Raw genomic sequence first — 19,837 nt, 5'->3', positions numbered from 1 at the left:
TTAGTGCTGTATTCCCGCAGGGGTTGCTGTCTACTCGTGTGACCCTCGTGTTTGTGGTTAAGCAGTTCTGCCTGATATATTTTACACTTTTATGAGCCTCTGAAAAAACAAACCCTTTGTGACAGCTGTTCCTAATTTCTCATATTTATTTATGCCCTACTGTCCTCTCATTTATTGGGTGGATTATAATTCATCACACCAAACCTTCCAGGCATTGCGCCTGCTAGGATGACACCATTTCTGGACAGTTCAGACTCGGTGTCCGTGAAAGGAATTTCTCTTCTCTGGGTGGCAGGTGTCTTGAGAATTCTATTCCCCATATGGGAGAGTGGAATGGGGGTAGGGGGACACCACAAGAAAAATGGAAACTAACATACAGTCATAGAGTTTGAGGCTAGAAGGGACCACCAAATCATCTAGTCTGACACCTGTATATCACAGGACACCAACACCACCCAACCACCACCACACCAAGCCAACAACCAGAATTAGACCAAAATATAACAGCTGTCAGAAGACTAAACTCTTGTGTGTCACAGACAGAGAACAGGAGAGACTGAGGTGCACCAGTGCCTGAGGCCCCTGCAATGGAGGGGAATTCATTAAGTGAGGAACTGAAGAACACAGACCAGAGAACTGCCCCAGAATAATCCCTAGAGCAGAGCTTTTAAAAGCTTGATTTAAAAGTTGTCCGTGATGGAGAATCCACCATGACCGCGTCACTTGGCAAATTGTCCCAACAGTTAATTACCCTCACTGTTAAAAACTGATGCCGTATTTCCAGTCTGAATGTGTCTAGCTTCAACTTCCAGCCATTGGATCGTGTTAGACCTTCCTCTGCTAGACTGAAGAGCTGATTGCAATATTTGTTCCCCCTGTAGGTACTTATAGACTGTGATCAAATCACCCCTTAACCTTCTGATGACTGGCCCAATTCCACAGACCTGATAGGTGTTCTCAGCCCGCATATGGTGTTTATGGGAGACTTGAGATGGGTGGCCACCCTGAGTGCCAAGGCTCTAATGTGGGACGTGATATGCAGCAAAGACCAGACCAGAGGAGCATCATAAAAATGATAGCATAGGAGTCTTCTCAGATCAAATATGGACATTGGTGCAACTAGAGAGCTGTGCAGTGGAGGCAATAAAGAAGAGGGGCCATTCACCTGCCGTTCACCCTTCCTGGAATGTGCTAATTAGCCCGGTGGAGCCAAAATGTAGCGCACCAAATTCAGCCCTAATCTAACGCAATTGACATCAGTTCCAGTGCAGAGCTGGAGGCGGTCTGGGAACTGTCAGGCGGGGAGTCGTGTCACTGGAGCATAAAGTGATTTGCAAGCACATCTGTAGAGTGTCCGTGGATTTCAGACGGTGCATGGTGTCTATTGGACTGCACAGAGCCGAGTCTCGTTACACCAGCCATGGGCTGGAAATGTCAGACCAGCAAAGGCACCTTTACTCAGATGGACCCAAATCTTGGGGGCTTGGGCAAAACCATCCCTGAAGTCAACGTGTAACGGTCAACACAAATGGACCCTTCCCCCTGCCCCCCTTGTTGAGTGGAGCTTAGCAGTGATGGGTAGTTTATAGAGCGGGATGAAGCCGGAAGATTTTATCAAATTTGAATACATTATTAATGAATTGTTCTGATTGTTCATTTGAATTGCAGAAGGGCCTAGGAGCCGCAGACAGAGAGCAGGCCCCCCCATTGTGCGAGATGCTGTACAAACATCCAATAGGATTATTTAGAAGATGCTGCTGACATGCATCAAATCATTTGTTTGCTGGATAGTGTTCAGTGAGCTGCAGAACAGGGCAAATGACACACAAGTGAACGCACTCCTGGAGTGATAACGGCAGCATTCCCTGACCAGTGTATTACCAGTGAATGACATTGAACCTGCCTGAGCTGTTTGTTGTGGTTTGTCCTGGTGGAGCGCTCGAGCCCCATGCGAACACTCACGCACAAGGGATGACGTTGCACATGTGCGAGCGAAGACACCTGGTTATATGGCTCCATGGGACTAAGGCCCAGGTTGGAGGCGAGTGGGAGGGCTGACGCTCCCACCTTGCCACCAGGAGGCCATGCAGAGCCCCCTCCAAGGACACTGTGGAGATTAGGCACCGCAGGAAGTACGGCCCAAAGGGGCCAAGCGACAGCAGCATCCTGTGTCCCTCTGATTGGCGCACTATTTAACCCCGGAGGGTGGCCCGGGAAGTTGGCTGAGTGATTGCACTGATCTCTGACCTGCGGCGGCTCCAGACCTCACCTGGTTTTCTGATCTCCAGCCTCCAACCCCAGCCTAACTCTGACCCTGACCCTTGCCTATCAACCCGGCTCTAGCCATTACGTCAGTCCCTGCTTGCTGTCCACTGCCTTGTGGCCATCCTCGACATGTGGCCATGACTACTAGGCCCAACTCTGAGTCGCAGTTCCTCCTCTTGAAGTTATTGGTTGGTTGGCAGGTTCCCCCATCTCTGGTCCATCTCTTTTTCCTCTTTGGGCTCTTCCGATGCATCTTTCCGTTCCCTTTTCCCTTTATGGTGCCTCCTGTTGCTCTCTCCCGTGGTGCTGTGTAGCTGTCAGCCAGGCCTACCCCCCACGTCCTGCTCCTACTCCTGAACGCAAGGCTGCAGCAATCTCCATCACAGAGCCTGGGAAGGTTATCAGGCGAGTAAATGAGTTTTAAATCTCATGTGCCAGGAGGTACCTGGGCCAGTTGTAAACTGACAGTCCTGGGGGAGGGTAACTTCAGAGAGGAGAAGCTGAAATTGAACATTCTTGGCTCAAGTCTCTAGCCCCGTGACGGAAACTTTGGAATAATCATTTAATAAAGACCATCTGGGAGGCTCATTTGAGCAGCAGCACCCACTAGCTCCCTGGCAGCGAAGGCTCCGCCAGCGTTTACCTCACAGCTCTTCTCGGCGGTGTATCGCCGGTCAGGCCGCAGGCTGGGTGTTTTGTTGACTCAGTTTCCAGAATTTACTCTCTTTCAGTTTCTTACTTTCAGGGGCTGTTACCTTCTTGCTGATTTCACTTCCTTAGTATTATTAGGATTCGTTATTTGTATTGTGGTGACACCCAGCTGCCCCAGACATGGACCCAGACCCAGCAGTGGTAGGTGCCGTACAAACACAGAACAAAGAGACAGGCTCTGCCCAGAGAGTTGACAGTCTGAGTCATCTCCTGCCTGGAGAAATCTCCCAGGCACCCCAGGGCTTGACCATGCTTGTGTTACATCCGATCAGCAACAAGCAGCTTCCAAAGGAGACTAGATTAGCACAGCTCCTCCTGACCCTGCGGCTGTCTCACCTGGCTCACGGACCTCAGGAGTCCGTGTACTAGCCTCACCACAGTGACGCCACAACAGGAAGAACCAGTGGCATCGACGCTGAGAGCCAAATCCCTCCGGACTTCCTCGGGGCTATGTCACCGCTTCACGAGGGGAGACCCACAGGAGGGGCTCAGGGCTGGAAAACACTGGGAGCTTCCCTTTGCACAGGGTCTCTTCCCAATCCTTATGATGAGGCGTAGGGAGGCCCCACTTTCCCAGAGGGAAGGGGATGGCCCGCCCAGATCTCCAGGCTGGGCCCTTTGCCGCACCTCCCCTCTGCCCATCAGTGTGCCCATGCTGGCAGCTGCCCTGTGCCCTCCGGGAAGGGGTGTGGCACCACACAGGAAGTATGCTGCTCAGGTCGGTGCTGCCTACTTGGCAAGATTCCGCCTGGGTGCTGTGGGGAAATGATCCAGGTGCCCCACCTCTCCCCGTGTGCAGAGCCCCCCACTCCAGAGTAAATGGGGAGATCTGTGAGTGCAGGGGACTCTCTGCGCATAGATCTGGGGGAACAAGCCTCCCCCTCCCCAATCTTCACTCATCCCAACTCAGGCAAACACCCACAGACTGCAGTGTGGCTTTGGCTCGGGTGACCAGATGTCCCGACATTAGGGGCTTGTGGGTCTGTAACCACATGCTCAGCTCTCCTCTTATATATTTAGTGCTTATGTAATTGCAGCTGTAGGTCTAATAGCAAACACAGCCTGGGCAAGGAGCAGCATCTGGGCCTTACCGTTGTTTGAAATAAACCTGCCGCTAAAAAGGTTCCAGATGATGGCAAGTGCCCTATTACAAGCAGCGCCGGGTGGCTCCCACAGCTTCCACTCCCTGAATAGTCTCGCAGCTCCCAGCTGAGCGTTTGGTCACACGTTCCTCCGACTGAGTGCAAACAGGGATCCACGCTGTCTCCCCTGCTGCCCCCGATCGGTGTGCACCAGACACCCTGCCGAGGGAAAGGTGAGCGTCCCCTCACGCCAGAACCCCAGCGGGAGCAGGCAGCATACTCGCCAGCCTCTATCAGTCTGATTTCAATGTCCCTAGCAGTGCCGTTTCCATCACCTGCCTGCGGGAGACAATTCCACAGCCTCACGCATCTCACCGCCAGGACGTTTTTCATCCCATTGATCCTGATTCTGAACTCACTTCCCCCCGCATAAATCAGGAGTCACTCCACCCAGTGTGTAAACCCTCTGTGAGAGCAGTGTTAGGCTCACACAGTCTAGATCGTCATTTTCTCAATTTTATCCTATTATTCCTAGTTCCCAAAGCTCCCATCCAATGCAAGGGGTGTCCTCCAACGGCAGCGTGGATCCCCCACCTCTTCTCTGCTATTAATTAGTTATTACAGTGGGCCCAATTCTCCACCAGGGGTCAATCAGCACAGCGCCAATGAAGTCAGCTAGGCTGATTTACATCGGTTCAGGATCTGGCACCCTGCGAGTAACTAACCACTGGAACAATGCCCCAGGGGTAGTGATGGAGTCTCCATCCCTGACAGTGGTTACATCCAGACTGGAGGTTTTCATAAAATCTGCTCTAGGAATTATTTCAGGGCAGTTCTGGGGCCTGTGCTACGCAGGAGGTCAGATGATCACCATGGTCCCGTCTGGCCTTGGAAGCTATGAATTGATCTGGTGATAGCCCCAAACGGAAAGGGGGACACAGTCCCCATTCCATGGAGCTCACAATCTAAATCCTTATCATTAGACTAGCCTGTGGATGGAGTCATGAGCCCTGCGGGTTAGTTAGGAAACCAACCTGCTTGACTAGGGCACCAGGTGCAGCCTGTTCTCTGGCAGAAACCAGTTCTCCAGCTGCAAGCCCATCCCTGAAAACGCTTGCCCCTGCCTCTGGAGGGCACGCCTTGGGTCCTGACTGATCGCAACTGCCACTCTGTGGTGCAGACAGAGAGGGGCCAAGCCGGCCCAAGCCCCATCAGGGCTTTATAAGTGAGGAGCAGGACCTTGAACTGGAGAAGAGCATGAAGCACTGCTGTGCAATGTTCCTGCATAGCAGATTGGGTCCTGATACCAAGCGAGAAGTTGGCCATGAGTATTGGCCCCAGATTTCAACCATCTCAAAGAGATGGGCTCTTTGGTTCAATCTGACCTGCCAGGTATAACACCACACAATTAGCCAGGTGCATTGTGGGGGTTTTCTTTACAAGACTTGATGGACCAATGGGCTGAGATGGCTACAACAAATACTATTATTGTGCCATAAGTCTGAAGCGGCGCCTTATCCTGCAGGTCAGTAGGGTATTCTGCTTACAAACAGAGCGTTGGTATGGCCGGGCGTTGTTACTAGGACAGGCTGATCGAGCTCAGGGGGCGGTGGCTTCCCATCCACAGCTCCAAATCTTTTTTTGTGTCACTGACTCTTTAGTGTGTGTGTTGTCCCCAGCAAGTGGCTGATCCACAGGGATTGGGAGTCTACTGAAGCTGCTGGCCCCAGGAGTTACTCCTTTAGCTCATGCTGGAGCGAGACCTGCTTTCAGCACTGGAAATCCCACGTTCAAGCTGGTGAGGACAATTACTAGGCGTGATTCATTCTTTCTGCTTTTTTCAGTTGCTCAGCTGCCTCTGTGCTCCTGGGTTCCACCTGGTTCTGGCAGCAAATGGGCTGAAATACAAGGCTGGCAGCTGGTGTGCCTGGTAGCACCAGAAATCTCATAGAATCATAGAATAGCAGGGTTGGAAGGGACCTCAGGAGGTCATCTAGTCCAACCCCCTGCTCAAAGCAGGACCAATTCCCAACTAAATCATCCCAGCCAGGGCTTTGTCATGAGAGAGAGCTTGTGCTCACAAGGTCTCCAGCCCAGCTTTGCAGAGCTCTGGATAGCTCGGACGGAGAAGAATCTGAATGTCCGGGGGATTGTCTGATCCAAACATCAACCCTACTGGAGCTTCACTCAGCTCTGGCTATAACCCAGGGAAAGGAGAATGAGTCAGGAATGTTCGGAGCTGTGATTTATTCCAAGGTAGTAAAGTTGTGATGCAGCACAGGCCACTTCAGACAGATTAGCTGGGCATGGTCTGATTCAGCGTCCGTGCGAAGCAGACAGCTGTGCAGGGAGGATTCTGGGACTCAAGAGAGGATGTACAGTCACTATCATTAGCACGTACGCGCTGGGGAGAGAATTCACCCCAGTGGATTGAAGCCCCGAGGCTGTGTGTTCTCTCTCTCTCCCTGCTCATGAGAACTTTCACCCGGGCGGTGCGTTTTTCCAGCTCCAAAGGGTGAGAAGCCGTAACAACGCTGCTGCCTTTTGAACATGAAACCCGCAATGCCCCGCTACAGAATTTGCAATTTAAATATTTAAAAAGCCACAGATCTACCCCCCTCCCTCCCCCAGTACAAACTCTCCTTGCTGGTTCGAGAAATCTAACTGGTTTAGATACATTCAGACATCCATCCCGAGAGACAGGCAAACAAAAACGATCCTAAACTAAATAACTGCCAGAGATGGGTTGTTTTGGCCACTTTCCACCAGGCCTAATCCATGCTGCTAATCTGTTTTGTCTTTTCCAGTAATTTAGCACATTAAGACAGTTACGGTTACATTCTGTTTATTTTTCTAACCCTCACAAAAACCCATAATATAGCCGTGGGCCGAGGGGGGGAGGGGAGACGGCTGGGAGATTTACTGAAAATTAAAAAAAAAAAAAAAAACACTGAAGAGGGATATTGAATTGTGAGTTGTGTTTTCGGCTCCCCATCTGCGGCACAGCTGTTAGAATGGTCTTTCGGGAGGTAGCGGCCCATTCCGATGCTCAGTTTGCATTCCTCCCCATCCCCCATGTCTTATGCCCGTAGAATGATGCAAGAAATCCAGCCGGGGTTATTTACACAGGGCGGGATTAGCAAGGGGCGGTGTGTAGTGTCCCCGATTGGTGAGCGGGTGATGCGGGGCCCCCTCGGTGCCAGTGCAGAGAGGCTATGAGGCTGCTAAAGCTGCCTGGTTCCATTTCTGGTATGCTGGCCAAGGTGGCAGCCCGCACATAAATTATTTACTACTACAGCAACTAAACGCCCCCTGGTGCTAGGCGCTGTACAAACGCAGAACAGCCCCAAAGAGCCCACAATTGTACATGACCGAAATGGCGACTGACCTGGAATGTGAATTGTTGGGGGCCTCAGAGCCTCGGGACGAGCTTCCTCTTTCCAGAGGAAACCCATAACCCATAGGTCAGTGTGGCCGTGTCCCCATCTGTGCCGTGTCCCCGGGGCTCGTGGGGCCTTGACCCTGCTCAGCTCCAGAGGTTGGCTCTTTCAGCTCAAGCTGGAGCAGCTCATGCTTTTAGCTCCGGAGGTTGGCGGCTCTATCTGTGGTGCAGCCAACACATAAGCGGCCCCCGGAGGTATTGTGACTCAGAGAGGGAAGCGAGATTCTCCCCCAATTTGGTATGGAGGGGGAGGAATCCTGGCCTAAACAAGCATATTATGACACCCTCTGCGCTGACTCAGCTGTGCCGGCCTGCATGTGGGTGTGTACGGAGCCAAGACTCCATCCATCCCTCCCCTCTGCTCTGGAAGGAAGTGTGCGGGTACCGCGTGCCCACGTCCGAGACCTGGATAGCATGAGGGAGCCTCTTACTGCCTTTCTGGATTGAGATCAATGGGAGTTAGAGCACCTAAATCCATTTGAGGATCTGGGTCGTTAATGCTTAAGTCACTTTTGAAAATGAGACACAGGCTCCTAAGTCACTTAGACACTTTAAACTTCTACTCTGGGGTGTTTTTTTAATAGGGTTGATGTTTTCTCCCATGTCAGTTTCAATATTCCACATTCCCCATGTCAGCAATATTTACAGAAGGACACAGAGAGACATCGCAGGTGTGTGTGGGACAGAGGGGAATGTGCTCTGAGGACGAGTGATGCTCTCATAATGAGGGGAAGTTACCAGTGAACATCGCTCATTTCATCTCCCTCCAATTATTGCTTCACTGGGTATTTTCTTCTCTGATTTTCGGCCAAGCTTTTTGGAACTGAAATCAAGCGTGTGGACAAAGCTTCTGCTAATGAAATGAACTCCCTCGCGTGAGCAGTGGTTCTTTGTCACAGCCTACGTGCCCTCAGTCTAAGGAATCAGAGTGAAAGGTTTGACCTAGAGGAAACAGTGTCTTCTTTGTAACTTGAAATCTTTAAATCACGATTTGAGGGCGTCAGTAACTCAACCACAGGTGGTGGGCCGATTTCAGGAGTGGGTGGGCGAGGTTCTGTGGCCTGCAATGTGCCGAACATCAGACTGGATTGACCGTGGGGGGCCTTAAAGTCTATGAAATTCATTCCTGTGCAGAGGACCAGCACCACTTATATCTCACTGGGGGCTTAAAGTGAGACTTCTGTGGCACACGGGCCTGGAGGAAGGATCAGATACTTCAATACTGTCACGGGACGGCCTGCATTGAACCGATGTGACGGTCCTGATTTCAGTGGAACAGCTAACGCAATGTAAATAAATAAATAAACGGGCCAAGCCCCTGACGGCTGGATTCGCACACAGCAGAAACTGTGCACCCGAGGAGGCTGGGACACGAGAGGTTTTGCCCCGTCTTTTAGCTTCTCCTCGTCCTGATCCTGTAGGGGCAACTTAGAGCAGCCTCGGAGCTACCCGAGCTTGTGATACTGATTAGCACACCTCAAGGGGTTGCTCTCCTCGTCAGTGTGTATCATGCTCCAGCATTGTCCCTTTCCATCCCTCGCACACACACCCCTTCTCCCAGCCCCAGAACGCCCATGGGGGGTGATGTAACTCATCATCTGAGGATCCTTCTCCACTGGCCCAATCTTCTGGCGCTGACTTAAGTCTGGCCCCCCAACACAGTAAGAAGCAATATTAGCTGGGCACAGGAGGGCCACAAAGTACAAGAGCTCAGTCCAACTTTTCCATGATGCCCTCCAGGATTCATGTGACCTCGTGTGATGAGGGAGTTTGCACTGATTCTGTCTCTGCAACGTCCAGGAGTCAAAGGCCATATCACCAGAGTGATCAGTTAATCACCAGACCTCTTGTGCTAGCAAATCAACAGGAGAGAGGGTGGCCTTGGGGCCCAATCACAGGCCTGGGAGGCCACGACTCCTCCCTTCTATTCCCAGCAAGTCACTTCACTGCTCTGTGCCTCGCTTTCCCCATCCGTAGAATGAGGATAATCCTTCTTCTCTGCCTCATGGCAGGAGTGTTGTGAGGATGAATTCATGCATGTCTGTGAGTGGCTCGCATGCCCTGGTGATGAGCGTCTGGTGTATAAATACTGATCAAGGGGGTGGATATGGTGGTCAGTGCACACGCTCAGGGTAGAGAAAGCACGGCTGTCTGGAGAATGGTACCTGGCTTGGATCTAGTTCTTTTCCCCAGCAGATCTCAAAGCACTTTACAAAGGTGGTCAGTGGCAGTATCCCCATTTCCTAGCTGGAGAAACCAAAGCACAGGGGGTGAAGTGACTTACCCAGCAGCAGAGCTGGGAATTGGATCCAGGCACTTTGGCCACTCCCGTGAGCTGTCTGGTGCAGCCTATTCCTGGGGGTGGGGCGGGGTCAGAGATACCAGGCACCCTTGATCCTGGTACTGGGTCTCTTCCCATGGAGCCTGCCAGGGGTATGAAAATGGCAAGCATGCTAGCCACGCTTCTCCAAAGACTCAGGGCTTGGGGAAGGGTTCAGAAGCTCTTATTTTACCCAGTGTCCTTTGTCCATCTGTACAGCAGCAGTGTCATTTTTCTTTCAAGCACGAGCTGGAGGGAGCAATGAATTGCACTGACACGAAGGATTAATGTCAGACACATGACTGGCAAGCTGACTCGAACCACCAGCCTTCAGTCTTCCCCCATTCTCCAGTGGGAGCCCCTACAGCATGCCAGGGTTGCGCGTACAGGAGGAACTCTTTTGACAGCGCTCGCTTGTCTCTTTGCCTTGGCTTGTCAGCTGCTCTCTATGAATCAGGAAGGGGCTGGTCTTGTTAATGAGCTTTTCAATACTGACCCTAGGGGAATGCACTTGGAAAAAGCCAGCCAACTGGAATAACATTAGTTCAGAGCCCTGCACTTCGCGCCGAGGGAAGAGAGAGCGTTTCCCTCTGTCTCGCGGAGCGGCAGCGTGCGTTCGGTGACAGCTTTTACCGCGATGGACGGTTACAGAGGGCAACAAGCAGGGCAGGAGTCAGGCCAAGCCAACCCTCAGATCACATCCTGGTTTTGGTGGGTGGGAAATCTAGGGTGACTAGACAGCAAGTGTGAAAAATTGGGACAGGGGGTTTGGGGGTAATAGGCGCCTATTTAAAACAAAGCCCCAAATATCGGGACTGTCCCTATAAAATCGGGGCATCTGGTCTCCCTAGGGAAATCCTTCGCCAGACTTTGCAGCTCTGGGTCATCGCCACACAAGCCCCATCTGTGCAGTGCTGGATGCTCAGGCCACGTGGGCCAGCATGGGCCTTTCCCACAATGCTCTCCTGGGCTACCTTGGTAACCCTGGGGCTCTGCACCACAGTTTTAAACACCGAAGGCCTGGCTATTTTGCCTTCCACTGCCACACCGAGAGCAGCTTCCCTCTGGGGCAAGTGTACTCAGAGAGGAGGCCCTGCCGAATTGTTGCCATCACTTCCTGCTGCAGCTGGTGGTCCCCCAAGGTCTCCTGCTCCGGGACCTACCACTGCTGAGCTTGCAGGACTGGCGAGATCACAGCCCTGGGGGGCACAGCTGCTCACTGCTTTAATGAAGAAACTTCTGGGAAAACCAGAGAACTAGTAGAAGACCAGTTTCTATCCAATCCATCTCCAGGCATCCCATCCATCTAGCGAGGGACATGCTGTTTGTTCTGGAGGCACCCCGATTCTTGCTCCTTGTGATGGGCTCTGGGGGTGAGTTGCACAGTCATGGACCAGCTGTTGAGAAAGCTCTGTCCCCCAACATGCCCGCATCTCTCCTTTGCAGCACATTGTTCCGGGGGGGAGGCATGGTGGCACTGGGAGGGATCCCTGGAGTGATCGTTGGGTAGCTTTGCCTATTGGCCCACTCCTGACTTTGGTTCCCTATCCCACAGGGAGCGTGTGGAGAGAGGAGATCCCCAAGGTGATCACTAAGCAAGCTGACTACTGCACGCTGACCCACTGGGACCTCCTGCAGGGTCGGCGGCTCTGTTCCGGCGGGTCAGCGGTGCCTGGGTCACCGTGGCCAACTCACAGGCCGATGGGAAAATGCATGTTGCCTGCCCAGAGTGCAAGGCTAACCGAGTCGCCACACCTGTGGCTGACACCGTGCAAAGCACCCAGGAGTCCCGTGCCCCGGCAGAGCAGCAGGGGTTCCAGCACTGCAGCTTCATCATCCTGTCTTTGGAGTTAATGTTCTCGCTAGGAACAGAAAACACGCTCTGAGATGATGTCTTGGCCCTGCTGCCAAACTAAACGGAACTCCACTCGGCACCGTTATTTATTTAGTTCTCCAGAGAGCTTGCAGAGATCTCTGTCGAGCAGAACGGCTCCGGGAGGGAGGTGGCTTCCTTCCCAGGAACCCCTACCAGCATCTGCCTCTACCAAGGGGGCCGGGGCTTGCCAGCCCTATTATTTTAGTGCTAATACTTTCAGCCTGTGTTTGTTTGGAGAGGGTGGCGGGTGTGCAAAGCGGCGATCCCGCGTGAAGGGCAGGCGCTGGGACCAGGGAGGAGGGACCCTGCGCCCGGTAGAGTGTGCGAGTGTTTGTTTTAGAAGTGTTGCTAGTCTTCGGGCTGCGATTGCCAGCAGAGCAGCTTGCGAACAGGCTTTGTTTATTTAGCTGAGTGGAGGGACAAGTGCAAACCCCGCCTGGCCCTCTCTCTGCCTTGAGGGGAGACAGAGGCTGCTGGATGCAGGGCTGTGTCCAAGGGGTTCATGGCAGTAGTGGGGGAGGGTCAATGTCCTGCTGGAGGGGCGTCCTTCTCCCCAGGCTCAGCAGCCCCTGGAGAATGCAAAGCATGCAGGCCAAAGCCAGCACACATCGCATCACGTGGGCTCCTGCCCGGCCCCTCAGGTGATGGACACCTCAAAGGAGCAGCTCCACCCATGATGCTCACTGCTGGGCTTGTTTGGCCCGTGGTTGATCGTGGGGCTCTTGTCCACCCATCGGCGGGCACTTTGCACCCAGAGAGCTTGTCAGAGCCTAGACCCCAAGCAGGGCTGGGCCCGGTCAGCCCTCGCATAGAAGAATAACTGGTGGTCTGAAGGACTCACTAGGGGGCGCATTTCTCACTGAGACAGCTGGGGCTGGGGCAACTCTACTTGTGTGAACTTAAAATGCACCAGATTAACTCCACTATCTCCTGTTAGACAAGACCTCTCTGTGCACTTATCGCTTGGGCAGGATCTGTGAGTGCCCGCTCCGTGATCTCTGGCATTCTTTCTAGCTGGCTTCACCAATAGGCCCCTCACCTGCCCGCCTAGGAGAACCTTTCCCTCTGTTTCCAGAAGGCCCCTGCCCAGTGCTGGCACCCCAGGTATGCTGCAGCAGCACTGGCTCTGCCGCATGTGCGCTTGCTCCCCCGGCTTGTGGTTACTCGGGAATCCCTCCTGCTGCCTCTTTGGCAGTGATTACAATAGGAGCCAGCCCTGGCCGGAAGGAGCCTTTCCTGCCGCGAAGCTGCTTTTGCAGGTGAAGGAAGAAAGGAGGCGAGGCGGCGTGGGCCGGGGAGGGAGCTGCCTTCCTGGGCTTTGTGCATTCGGGAGGCAGGAAGTAAAGAGGCAGCAGGTTTTGTCTTTCTTTAAGTGGAGGGAAGGAGGCAGCCGCACAAAGATCCTTTTCTTTGCAGCCTGGGATCCTTTCAAAGCGACCTGGGACTGGTGAATAGAAGCCGGCCCCAGGTAACAGCCCACTGGCAGCCTGCTGCTCGGGGGAGCTTGCAGGTGTGTGTTAACCCTTAGAATCGTAGAATCATAGAATCTCAGGGTTGGAAGGGACCTCAGGAGGTCATCTAGTCCAACCCCCTGCTCAAAGCAGGACCAATCCCCAACTAAACCCTTCCTGACACTGATGGACACAGCCGTGCTCCACTGTGCTCTGTGTCTCCAGGGACATCACCACTCCACCCCACCACACCCCTCAGCACGCACTGCAAGATGTTCCGACCCTTCCTATCATGGGGGAGCATCCCCTGGAGGAAGCAGACCACTGATCCCCCAGGCCCAGCCCCTCCTGTGTGTCCTTCTCGCTGGCCCAAAGCTGAGGACTTACAGGATCCCAGCAGAGGATACAGAAGTTTCCCAGTGCCCCTCCCAACCAGAGGTTTCTCTGGAGCAGGCTGGCCTGTGGGGGGGACTGAAGTTGCTTGGAGCTAAAGAGTGTCTCTGTAGCCCTTGATGTTTCAAGCCACAGAAAGTTTTTGCATTTCTAGTACTCTCCAGCATAGAAGTCCCTTTGTCCACCCATCCCACCCTCCATGCACTCCTCCTCCTCTATAATCCAAATTAACACCAGCACCCCATTTCCTTTGTTGCAATCCCCTGGACACAGAACCAGATTTACAAAGGTCTTTAGGGGGCACCTGAATCCCTTTGTACATGTGGCCCACAGTTACTAGACAAGGACCTGCTGATCCTGTATTACCTGCCGAGCCCAGCGCGGGGCTGGACGCTTTGTGGATAGGCTCCTGCCCTGAGGGGTTTACAGTCTCGGGACAATTACTCAGGACAGAGAGAGACGCTTTGCAGCTCTGACCCAGGAAGCAACTCCTCACTCTTAGCCAGTCCAAGAGTGGGGACACTGCCCCACCCTCTCGGCAAAGGCTGCGCTCCCCCATCCCCCAAACAGCCTGCACCTACAAAACATTCACAACAGAAGTCTCCCCTCACTTTCCACTGCCCCCAGCCTCTGGTGAGCCTCAAGGACCCCAGTAACCACCAGCAGGTCTCCTCCCTGATCCACCTGTTTCTGGTAGAAACACCCTAGCAGAGCACACCAGCACCCAGAACGCAGCTCACGAGACACCTGCAGCCAGTCAGCCGCAGTCCAGCAACAGCAGCTTCACACAAGCATCAAGTGTGCCAAGGTCACACTGTCACGCAGTGCAGCTGACCCACCAGCTACTGCCAGGGTTGAACGCCACTGCTGATCATGCCAACACCAGGGCCCTGCCAGCCAGGGCTGTGGTAGAAAGATGGCACTGATGGCTAGATGCCTCTTGGCCATGGGCAAAGACCATCCATCCATTCTCGTACAGCTGGGCCTCTCCACAGCTTGAGCTGTGTTCAACCCTGGAGTTCTGCGGCCCCACCTCTGAGACATGGCAGGATTCAGTGGCTTCCATCGTTCATCTCCGGCTGCCCCCAGAGTGTCATAACAGCCTGCTGCTCCTTCACTGCAAAAGCCCTCACCCGCGGAGTCCCGTGGGCATCCAGCCTCTTCCACAGCCTACTCAACATTGAGCCACTGGAGAAGACAATGGGACCGCCTGGCCTGAGATCTCAGCTGTACGCAGGTGATACCCAGCTCAATGCCACCTGCACCTCAGATACAGCGAGCACCATTTCCCAGCTCTCCGGCAGCATGGTGAGAAGCAGCTGATGATGAACCCTGGAAAGTCAAGGTGGAAAGGGAAGCACTTTAAAGCACTTCCTTCACTGAGGGCATCGACTCTCTGATTTTTAAGGAAGCCTGCAACCTTGGCGTGCACTTGGGCTCCTCTTTGCTCCAGCAGATCGTCATCAAAGCAGGCCCAGAGACGGGCCTACACAACCCCAGGGGCCATCTGACCGGCACAATCAGGCCTGCCATGACAACGCCATCCCAGGGACAACGGAACAGTCACCCTCCAGAGTGAGATTCGCAAGCAGGACATGGAGCTTTTGCAGCAACTGACCCAAGAATCCGGCATCCACTGAAAGCCACCAGAGAGACTGCAAAGCTCTGTGCCTCTGGCGCAAACTGCAGTGCCCGCCTCCTCGGTAACAGTACATCTATAAACAGCACCTCTGGCTGGAGGGAAGGCTGGCTTTGCGACTGAGCTGGGACTCAAGAGGCCTGAGGTCAGTGACTGGCTCTGGCACAGGCTTCCTGTGTGACCGTGCAAGTCATTACCCTCTCTGCCTCTCGGTTTCCTGTCTGGACAACGGGGACCATCTATCCCTAAGTCACAGTGTGTTGTCTGGAGAGACCGACAGGAGTGTTCATGCGGAGCACAGCAGCGGGGGCCGGATAACGGCCGAGAAAGAGATACCGCAGTGACGGGTGCCACATAAGATTGGCTGGCAGACAGAGGGATTTACCATTGATGCTGTGAGACAGAGAAGTAGTGAGCCCACGCTCAGGGGGGATCTGGGCAGGTTGAGATACTGTGACAGTCTGAGCAGCTCTGTGAGTGGGGCTTGAACCTGGGTTCTCCAGTATTGCTGTAGTGAGAACCATTCAGAGTTCTTCCTTGACTCTTTGATCCGATTCACTGTGCATTGCAGCTAGCGTGGGACGTCTGGAAATACAGTTCGAATTTTGGAGAGTTATGGCTCTCGTCTTTTTCATTAGCAGCTTGGAGCCTGGCCAGAGGGGTTGCGCTGCCTCCTTTGTTTGCCAGATGTGATTGGAAAGGGTCTGTTTATCCTTAAAAAGAAATTTCTTGCGTCAATCAAAGAGAAGCATTTGTGAGGGGTGAGTGAGGCCTGTGCAAAACCATCCATCTTTATAAAGATAACACGTCCCAGGGGAGAACCACGAAGATGGAGCCATGGCTGCCAAGGGCGTCAATCTGCAAACCTTGCTCCAGTTTGTTGGGGCCGCAGCAGTGTGTTTCAGACTCCCGAACTCCACCGCAATGGAGATGACCCTATAAGGAGAGCTGTCTGCACCACATAAAAGGACCTCAGATTTCAACTGTTTGATCTGATGCCTGGATCCAGATCCAAAGGAATCAGTCAAACACCCTGAACTTGGAACTGGGATCAGAGGGGAATTGGATTTGGGATAAAAGCACCAGTAATGTACAGAGACATGCTTGTGCTTATTGTCATGCCGGGCAACAACCCATCGCAGGCTGGAGACCAAAGATCAGGCCGAGCAAGAAGGGAGAGGGTGGGCAGCCGGTAGATAAACAGGTGAGAGGGAGTCAAGCAATTACGTCCAGCACAAGAGCCTGGATCCATGGCTGCTTGCTTCCTTGGGATCTTTTCCTCACAAAACCCAAAGGCAGGCAGCTCATTCCTCCGTAGCCCCAGTACGCTTTGGTTGGTGAGAAAGGCTGGATTCCTGGGTCACTGGATCTGGCTTGAGTGAAGCGTTTCTTCCCTTGTACAGTAACCCGGATTCAACAATAATAACTGCCTGGAGTTGGAAAAGTCACCTATGCACCAGCCTCTCGCTGGAAGCCCCAGTGTGGCACCTGTCTGTGTTGGGGGGCACGAGCAGGGCCAGCCTAGACCAAATGGTGCCCCTGCCCCCATTTGTTAAACTTTTGAATACCTTATTTTTATTGCATTTGTGGCCCATTTCATGACTTTGATTCACAATTTGCATGCATAATTTATCCTTGTCATAGAAGACTGACTGGCAATGCCCCGCCCCCATATATATCCGTGAGGGCCTGGCTGACGACATTCTAACAGGTTTGAGGAAAATGTCATTCTCAGAAAGTCTGGAAGGTTCCACCAGACTCTACAAAGGTCCAGAACATTCTAGGAGGTTAGTGGAAAATGAATCCAGATCCGGAGTCCCCTGAAACATGTTACGTCAAACATTCTACCTTCCCTTTTGTCACTAACCATAAAAACAGCCCCCCAAATCTGGCGCCCCCCAAAGTCCGGCACCCCAGGTGTTTGCCTGGGTCACCTGCTCCTAAATCTGGCCCTGGACACGAGCCCTGGCATGCACAGTTTGGAGGCCAGAGGGGTTACTGTGACCATTCAGCCTGAGGTTCCGTATCATGCAGGCCGGTGATTTCATCCAGCCTTTCCTGCTTCGAAGCGGATACCTTGTGGCCGAGCCAGGGCACATCGCTCACCAAGCATTTCCGACAGGGAACTGGAAAAGTAACAGGAACGCAAAGGAGAACTGGTCTAGAAGATAACAGAATTAGCATGTCAGAGAGAATTCCCTGTACAGGGACACACACATAGCAACAACCCTTCCCAACTGGGGGTCCCACCTCCCCATCTTCACCTCTGCTTTTTAAGGGGTGCCTGATTAAGGGTGTCTCAGAGACAGCACCTGCCAGGCGTTGGCCATCCCTGAGGCAGAGCCGGCCCAAGAGAAATCCCCCAGCCTGGAGAGAGGCTTGGCCTATTAACTCTGCTTCCTCCAGCCAGGGCATGTCCTAGGATGCGCAATGAAACCACGAGGTCCTTTCACAACCACCCCTGAGACCTATCAAACAGCTCCCCACTCCCCCGATACCTCAGCCGCCAACAGATGGTTCGTATTACTGTAGGAGCCTGGGATTGCCAGGAAGGGATTGTGAGCTGGGGCGTGGTGGTATTTACCCTTTGGCTTCCCATAAAAAGCCCAGGTGTTATCTCTTTAATCTGCAGGGTCAGGGGTCAGTGCTTTTGACGGCGCAGTGAGCAGGTTAATGGGATGTCAGGTGGGAGAAGACTGAGGGAATGGCTGGCAGGAGCATGCATGGCTGGGCTCAGAGAACACAGCTCATGGCTTGGCTCCTGCCAGGGCCCAGGCAGGCAGAGGAAGCCCAGGGGATTGCTCAGTGTGGGAGCCCTGGGTGAGATCCTGGCCCCCTGGAAGCCCATGATAAAAGCCCCGCTGATTTCAGTAGGGCTAGGATGGTGGGGCTGGGAGAACACCACATGGAAACAATTCACAACGAAAAGGCATTTCAACAGGAAACAGAGAAACGTTTCATTCGGAACAAGCTGAACCAAGCAGGCCCTTAGTCACCGACGAAACATTTCTTGTAATGAAATGTCAGTTTAATCGGCAGGAATTCACACATGTCGCCGGCACCACATTCTCAGATGGAAACAGTTCCAGTTTTCCCAGCCCACTCCAGCTTGCTCTGAGAGGGAGCTGGGGCGCGCGGGACAGGATACAGAGCTGGGGGCTGGTAGCCAGCCTGGCCAGTGATGCTGTTAGGCTGGGCAGCCCAACTCGACACAGCTTTAAGGAAGGGGATCCCACCCACCCCCTGACCCGCCCTAGCCAGGAAGGACAGCAGACCTGGGGCTGTCCACCCTGCCCCTTCAGCACCCAGCGGTGCATGCTGCTCCCTCTGCATGGGTGAGACGAACAAGGTCTGTTTCATTACCCTCCGGGTCACTTTGCAGAGAGGCAGCCGGTTGCAGAGAATTTGGATTCAACTAAATCTAATAGCCAGAGAGAAACGACTCGCCCCAGCACAGGCCAGGATATGGGATGGCTCACCCAGGCTCCGCTCCTGCCCCCTGCATTCCCCACCTCTCTAGGTGCATCTCTCTCCGTTCCCACCTTTTTGTCTCTCTCTCTTTCCATCACTGCCCATGACAGCACTTCCCCCCTCTCTCTCCCCCGGCCACGTCCAGTCCAGGACCTTCACTCACAAGACCCCTCAAGAATCCTTAGCAACAGCTGCCATGGTGGTGACAAGGAGATGGCCCAGCACCTGGCACAAAGGATTGTGAGGGGTGGCTTGGAAGTGAAGGTGTCAGACTCGGTGTGGACAAGAGCGGAGACTCCTTCTAAGCGGCAATAGGGGAGGCGTGGGAGGAAAGAGATGGGGACGTTATTGGGATAAGGGGACAAGACGGGGAGATGGTGTGACAGGTAATCGGAGAGCAAGGAAGTGGGTGGGTTAGTGGGGAAAAGAGGAGGCAACAAGGCAGAGCCACTGAATTGAAAAGAAGGAGTGTGCAGTGGCCAGAACAGCCCTTTGTGAAGATTGTCCAGGACCCAGGCCTGATCTCCGTTCCCCCGGGGAACTCAGCAGTAGTCCCAGGGCAGCTAATTGGACGTGGTGAGGGCTCTGTGGTCTGTGTGAGCACAGGGCAGCTGAGGGGACACAGAAGGGAGGGTCGTACAGGCATAGCCGGGGGTAACGCACATAGATCCCTTCTTGTATAGGAAGGAATCCATGAATCCCTCTGACTTGCCTTTAAACTCTTCCCCTGTGAGAGCCAGAGGATTCTACCACCGGGCTGGGCCGGTGACAGAGCCTGTGACCGTCTGGACAGAGCTTATGGGTGTTGGGTTCTGCTGCCTGTCACGTAGTCTGTATCACCCTGGCAGGGCAAAGGAGCCATAAAGCCTGAAGCCCCAGCCCTAGGGGCATGTAGGCGGGTAGTTGGCCAAAGCACCACTGCCCTCCAGCTAGTCTTGACTGCAGGACCGGCCCCTTGTGGGCACAGGCAGCCAAAGTGCGAACAGCCCCGAGGCTGCTGCAGCTCAAGCAGGGGGCTCAGCCCAGAACAGGGGAGGCACAACGGTCCTTGATAGACACCTTTGCCTGTCCCATTCCTGCACCAAACGGAGCAGAAACCCAAGCCCTGCTGGCAAGCGCTCAGCTATTCTGGCTCTACTGCAGGTGAAGACACTTGAATCTGCTCTTAGACAGTTTGAACCAGAGGT

The sequence above is a fragment of the Chrysemys picta genome, chromosome 16 (genome assembly GCF_011386835.1).
Source record: "Chrysemys picta bellii isolate R12L10 chromosome 16, ASM1138683v2, whole genome shotgun sequence".
Lineage (NCBI taxonomy): Eukaryota > Metazoa > Chordata > Testudines > Emydidae > Chrysemys > Chrysemys picta.
This window is presented reverse-complemented; position numbering follows the sequence as displayed.